The following is a 6,206-nucleotide window of genomic DNA, read 5'->3' on the forward strand; positions in this document are numbered from 1 at the left end:
TAAATATGGTAATATATAATCAATAAATTATTTTAATCAAGATATATATATATATTTTAATCAATATATATATATATATATATAATTATTTTAATCAAGATATATATATATATATATTCTTTTGATATATATATATATATATATATATATATATATATAATGATAGGACACTTGCATGAATATTTATTTAATTTTTTAGTTTATGTATTAATTTTCATTAATCATATTAGATTTCATATACTTTACACTGCAAATAATGAATGATAGACCCGTCTATGTCATTGCGATAGCTTATCAGTAGGTGGTGGTAAATGCTCAGAGAGAAAACAGTGGGAAAGAATGAAACCACTCCATCCCAATGGAAAAATGAAACAACCCAAAAATGTACAGGTGTAATGTCTTAATGCTGTATGTTTCCATAATTATATGAAAATTAATGGATACACATTAATTATCACTTTGACAAGATGAATCTTTAATCTATGATGTAAACATAAATAGTTGCAAGTATAATATTCAGTAATTATTTAATAATGTTTGTGTTTTTGCCAGTGTCATCCTATGTATTTTGATAAATAACTGTATATACTTGTAACAGGATATTTTGGCCTGGTAGCACAAATATATGGTTTGTGATATCTATCAATCCTGCCCTTTTTAAGGACATTCAGAATGATACCCTCAATGTCATTTCAGTGCGGTTCAGGCGTCTTATCATTCATCACAGCCAGACTGTGAAAAGAGCATGCAAAAGGCCCATAGAATCCAGAATAAAACTGTCTTTATACTGAACCTCTCCATCATTCTGTTTTTGATTTTTATCTGTGTGCCTGTGATGTTAATTGTACTAGAAACCCAGCAAAATATATCAAACACAATTGAAGTGTGCTGTGACATGGAAATAGACAGTGACATCCTTTAGTTTGTAGTTTGCATTTGTTCATCATTTTAAGATTATGTGGGTTTAATACTGGTCCTTGGGGACACAACAGAATGGCATTAGCGATGTTCCGACTCTGTTCCACAGAGTGTTTGTCTATGTTTATGAAGGTGTCCGTGGGTTTTTGTTATGTTTTGTGTCAATGTATTGTTGTTGAGTATTGTACAGGCTCCTCATTAAAGCTCTGGATGGCTTTGAAAGGGTTCAGGAGGAGTTACTACCACCATGCTTGACCCTAAAGTTGCAGTGAAAATAAGTTTGTATGAGTTCTGGGGTCCTTAATGATTTTTCTGGACTTAGTCTTGCTTCTGCACCAGTGTTGAGAATAAAGATGATATGCGGCTGCAGAAAAAAAAAGGGTTGCAGGTTTTCTGGCCTGCCTTTGCAGGATCTGCCTTTGGCCATTTTCTCACATGCAAACTAGTGAATCAAATTTAGATTAATTCAGATTATTTTACTGAATGCAGAAATGTTTTGATTCACTTCTGTTTGTGAGTTGAAAGTTAAATTGTTGATTTGTGACATCCAGGCCCCCATAGAATAGGCACACGGCAGTATCTGCAATACAAACAATAATAATAATAGTAACAGCGGGTTTGAATTGATCTGACACATTTATTACTAATGAACACTGCAGAGATGCTGCTTAGGACAGGGAGATGGGAAGGGAAGGGAAGGGAAGGGGGGGGGGGTGGACAGAGCACTGAATGATTGATTATTCTCTTATACCTTTGTGGTTTGATTAAAGCGTCCATGATTTATCTGCACCACTCACAACATCATTACACCATGTACAGTATGTGTGTGTGACAGTGTAAGAGTGTGTGTGTAATCTCAAGGTATATTGAATCGCATGCTAAAAATATCACAAACAATGGCCTGCCAAGGTGTTTGCATAAATGTTGTCTCAATAAATATTTTCTCTTCCACTGACACTTAATATTAAAATGGAAATCATCGCGTCATGCATACCTCACATATTAGGTTATTTAATACTTGATGGATGTGTTTACTTTAAGCAGATGTTGCCTAGAGTGTAATCATTTAGCAACCATCAGTTGTGTGTTTGGTCCACTTGCTTAGGCTTTACCTTCGGCTCAGTTTAATAATTTCTGGGAAGGCAGATGTAGTCTGCATGGGACTGTGGACATAAATTTGTGTTGTTTTGAATAACAGTGTACAGTCGTGGCCAAAAGTTTTGAGAATTACATAAATATTGGAAATTGGAAAAGTTGCTGCTTAAGTTTTTATAATAGCAATTTGCATATAGTCCAGAATGTTATGAAGAGTGATCAGATGAATTGCATAGTCCTTCTTTGCCATGAAAATTAACTTAATCCCAAAAAAAAAACCTTTCCACTGCATTTCATTGCTGTCATTAAAGGACCTGCTGAGATCATTTCAGTAATCATCTTGTTAACTCAGGTGAGAATGTTGACGAGCACAAGGCTGGAGATCATTATGTCAGGCTGATTGGGTTAGAATGGCAGACTTGACATGTTAAAAGGAGGGTGATGCTTGAAATCATTGTTCTTCCATTGTTAACCATGGTGACCTGCAAAGAAATGTGTGCAGCCATCATTGCGGTGCATAAAAATGGCTTCACAGGCAAGGATATTGTGGCTACTAAGATTGCACCTAAATCAACAATTTATAGGTTCATCAAGAACTTCAAGGAAAGAGGTTCAATTCTTGTAAAGAAGGCTTCAGGGCATCCAAGAAAGTCCAGCAAGCGCCAGGATCGTCTCCTAAAGAGGATTCAGCTGCGGGATCGGAGTGCCACCAGTGCAGAGCTTGCTCAGGAAAGGCAGGTGTGAGTGGATCTGCACGCACAGTGAGGCGAAGACTTTTGGAAGATGGCCTGGTGTCAAGAAGGGCAGCAAAGAAGCCACTTCTCTCCAAAAAAACCATCAGGGACAGATTGGTCTTCTGCAGAAAGTATAGTGAATGGACTGCTGAGGACTGGGGCAAAGTCATATTCTCCGATGAAGCCCCTTTCCGATTGTTTGGGGCATCTGGGAAAAAGGCTTGTCCGGAGAAGAAAAGGTGAGCGCTACCATCAGTCCTGTGTCATGCCAACAGTAAAGCATCCTGACACCATTCATGTGTGGGGTAGCTTCTCATCCAAGGGAGTGGGCTCACTCACAATTCTGCCCAAAAACACGGCCATGAATAAAGAATGGTACCAAAACACCCTCCAACAGCACCTTCTTCCAACAACCCAACAACAGTTTGGTGAAGAACAATGCATTTTTCCAGCACGATGGAGCACTGTGCCATAAGGCAAAAGTGATAACTAAGTGGCTCGGGGACCAGAATGTTGAAATTTTGGGTCCATGGCCTGGACACTCCCCAGATCTTAATCCCATTGAGAACTTGTGGTCAATCCTCAAGAGGCGGGTGGACAAACAAAAACCCACTAATTCTGACAAACTCCAAGAAGTTATTATGAAAGAATGGGTTGCTATCAGTCAGGATTTGGCCCAGAAGTTGATTGAGAGCATGCCCAGTCGAATTGCAGAGGTCCTGAAAAAGAAGGGCCAACACTGCAAATACTGACTCTTTGCATAAATGTCATGTAATTGTCGATAAAAGCCTTTGAAACGTATGAAGTGCTTGTAATTATATTTCAGTACATCACAGAAACAACTGAAACAAAGATCTAAAAGCAGTTTAGCAGCAAACTTTTTGAAAACTAATATTTATGTAATTCTCAAAACTTTTGGCCACGACTGTAAACTAGATCAGGGGTTTCAAACTGGGGTCCACACAGAATTAAATAAAAATTAGATCCATTTAAAAATGAATAAAAATAATTGTTTAATTATTATTATGGCCTCTGATAATTATATAAGCAAACTAGAGATATATACATAAAGCATGAAATAATCTTTTTATTTTTTGATTGGGAAACAAGAACTGTTCACTTCAAAGCATATTGGCCAAATAGGCCTATTCAGTGTAAGATGTCTGCCTCATGTGAAGGTCTATGCTAAAGGTCTGTTACTGGCATGCAAGCAAGGTTGAGATGTCTGTGTACTCCCTGGTTGGAGGGGTGGGTTGTGGATGCTGGTTTGCACTTTGTGCTTCCTGTCTCTGATGGGCCAGGCCCTTCGGCACTTCCTGCTTAGAGGGGTGGAGGGCGTACTGTGACCTTGCCTCATGTTTTTCCCGCTGGGTTGTCCCATCAAGCCATTCTAAGATGGGGACACTGCAGTACTTTGGCTGGTGGGGAAAGGAAACACAAGTAATAGAGGAACAGAAGATGTTAAGTGAGGTCTGATTGTGATTTATGGTATGGAACCCTGCTTATTAAAAAAAAAAAAAGTTGCATGGTTTGTGGAAAAAAACTGTGTGATTATATACCAATATGACTATGAAATAATAATTAATATATATTTAAATGTAAACAAAAAAAACATTATTAATATGCATTATTATTATTAATAATAATAATTATTATTATTTGCCATTCTTATTATTTATTCAAAATATTTAATAAAATAAGACTATTACAGTCACTGTAAAATAAAAACGAGTATTTAAAAAATATGATGATAATAATATATATATTTTTCAGTCTAACTGTAAAATTACAGTACTAATATTTATGGCTCAATGAGTCTAAATGTTTCAAATGTTAAACCATCAAGTTTTTATTTTGGCAGAAAAACGCAGGGAGCCCTTAAAGCTTCTCTTTTGTTGACCGCAGCCAGTTATATTGCAATTTTAGTTTTATTTTGATGAATCGTGCATAAAACAGCTCTCTAGGATCTAGATTTTAAGGGTAGAGTTGTTGTCATTCTTGTAGTAGGCCCTTGCACTGAAGGAGGGAAATTACCCCCTTCGCTATTTCAGCTCTCATTTATTCCTGCCTCTGCTTCCTGTTTCCTGTCTCCCGCAGCCTACTTCCTCTCTCGCCTCACCTGTGTGCAAGCCAGAAGATGTTTAGGATGAGCCACCGAGGAATTAAAAAGGAAGGAATTAATTAAGTTGTGTTTGTTGCATTATTTATTTTTTTTTGTTGTGGTGTTAGACCCTATAACTAAAGTTTTTAAGGGAATAGTTCACCCAAAAATGAAAATTTGCTGAAAATGTACTCACCCTTGGGCCAGCCAAGATGTAGATGAGTTTGTGTTTTCATCAATAACAGTTTTGAAGAAATTACAAATTCAAATAGCAGATAATCACAATAATCCACAAATAATCCAGTCCATCAATGAACTCAATCTTGTGAAGTGAAAAGCTGCATGTTTGTAAGCAACAAATCCATCAAGGCATTTTAACTTTTTCCAGTGAAAATGTCCATACCCTGTTGTTCTCGCACATCAAAATCCACATATTTGTTTAGAACTTTTTTTGGTGTTTGGTCTGTCATATTTCTCTCCTGATTCAGACGAGTAATTATTTATTACAAACCCACAGCTTTTCACTTCACAATTAACTGATGGACGAGAGTCGTGTGGATTACTTGTGGATGTTTTAATCAGCTGTTTGGACTCTTATTCTGACGGCACCCATTCACTACAGAGGATCCATTTCTCTAAATCTGTTCCAGTGAAGAAACAAACATATGGATGGCTTGAGGGTGAGGACATTTTCAGCAAATTTTAATTTTGGGGTGAAATATTCCTTTAATTTGGCTGTAGACTTAACTGCATCATTTTTAAGCAACTAAATCAGAAGGTTTTTCATGAACCATAAATGAAAGCATGTATAAGCATATTGATCAAACTTGAGCATTTTGACAAAGCACAACACAATACCAGGAGATGTGCTCCAGCACACAGAGCTCATAAAAGAATGTGGTGTGCTTCCAGAGATCCAGCACACTGCCTGTTGTGAGGGATCCCACCCACAGGTTAATTCCTCTGGGAGTCTTTAAGCTAAAATTTAATTCTCTCCTCTTCTTTCCCCGTGTGCGATGCACATGCTAGGGTGTGGAGCTCAGGGAAGTAGGGTATATCCTTCCTCCCAGTTGAGGACATGTTGAATGGGGGAGGGTGGTTGTGGATTCTGAGCCACTGATTGAAATGGGGATATTGAGCCCTTTCTATTTAACACGCCAAAATGTTTTATTTAGATACAAGCATTATGGGTAGATTTAATATTTTTGGCTTTGTTAAAGACCTCATTATGACAAACTAATATAATCAACTAATGTATAGTACTAAACTAAATTATGGGGCTTAATGTGTTTGGATGATTGTTTACCTTTTACTTAGTTACATTTCATTATATTTATGTTTCTTTTGCAATGTGTTAA

Source organism: Cyprinus carpio, chromosome B11 (assembly GCF_018340385.1).
Source record: "Cyprinus carpio isolate SPL01 chromosome B11, ASM1834038v1, whole genome shotgun sequence".
In the NCBI taxonomy this organism is placed as follows: domain Eukaryota; kingdom Metazoa; phylum Chordata; class Actinopteri; order Cypriniformes; family Cyprinidae; genus Cyprinus; species Cyprinus carpio.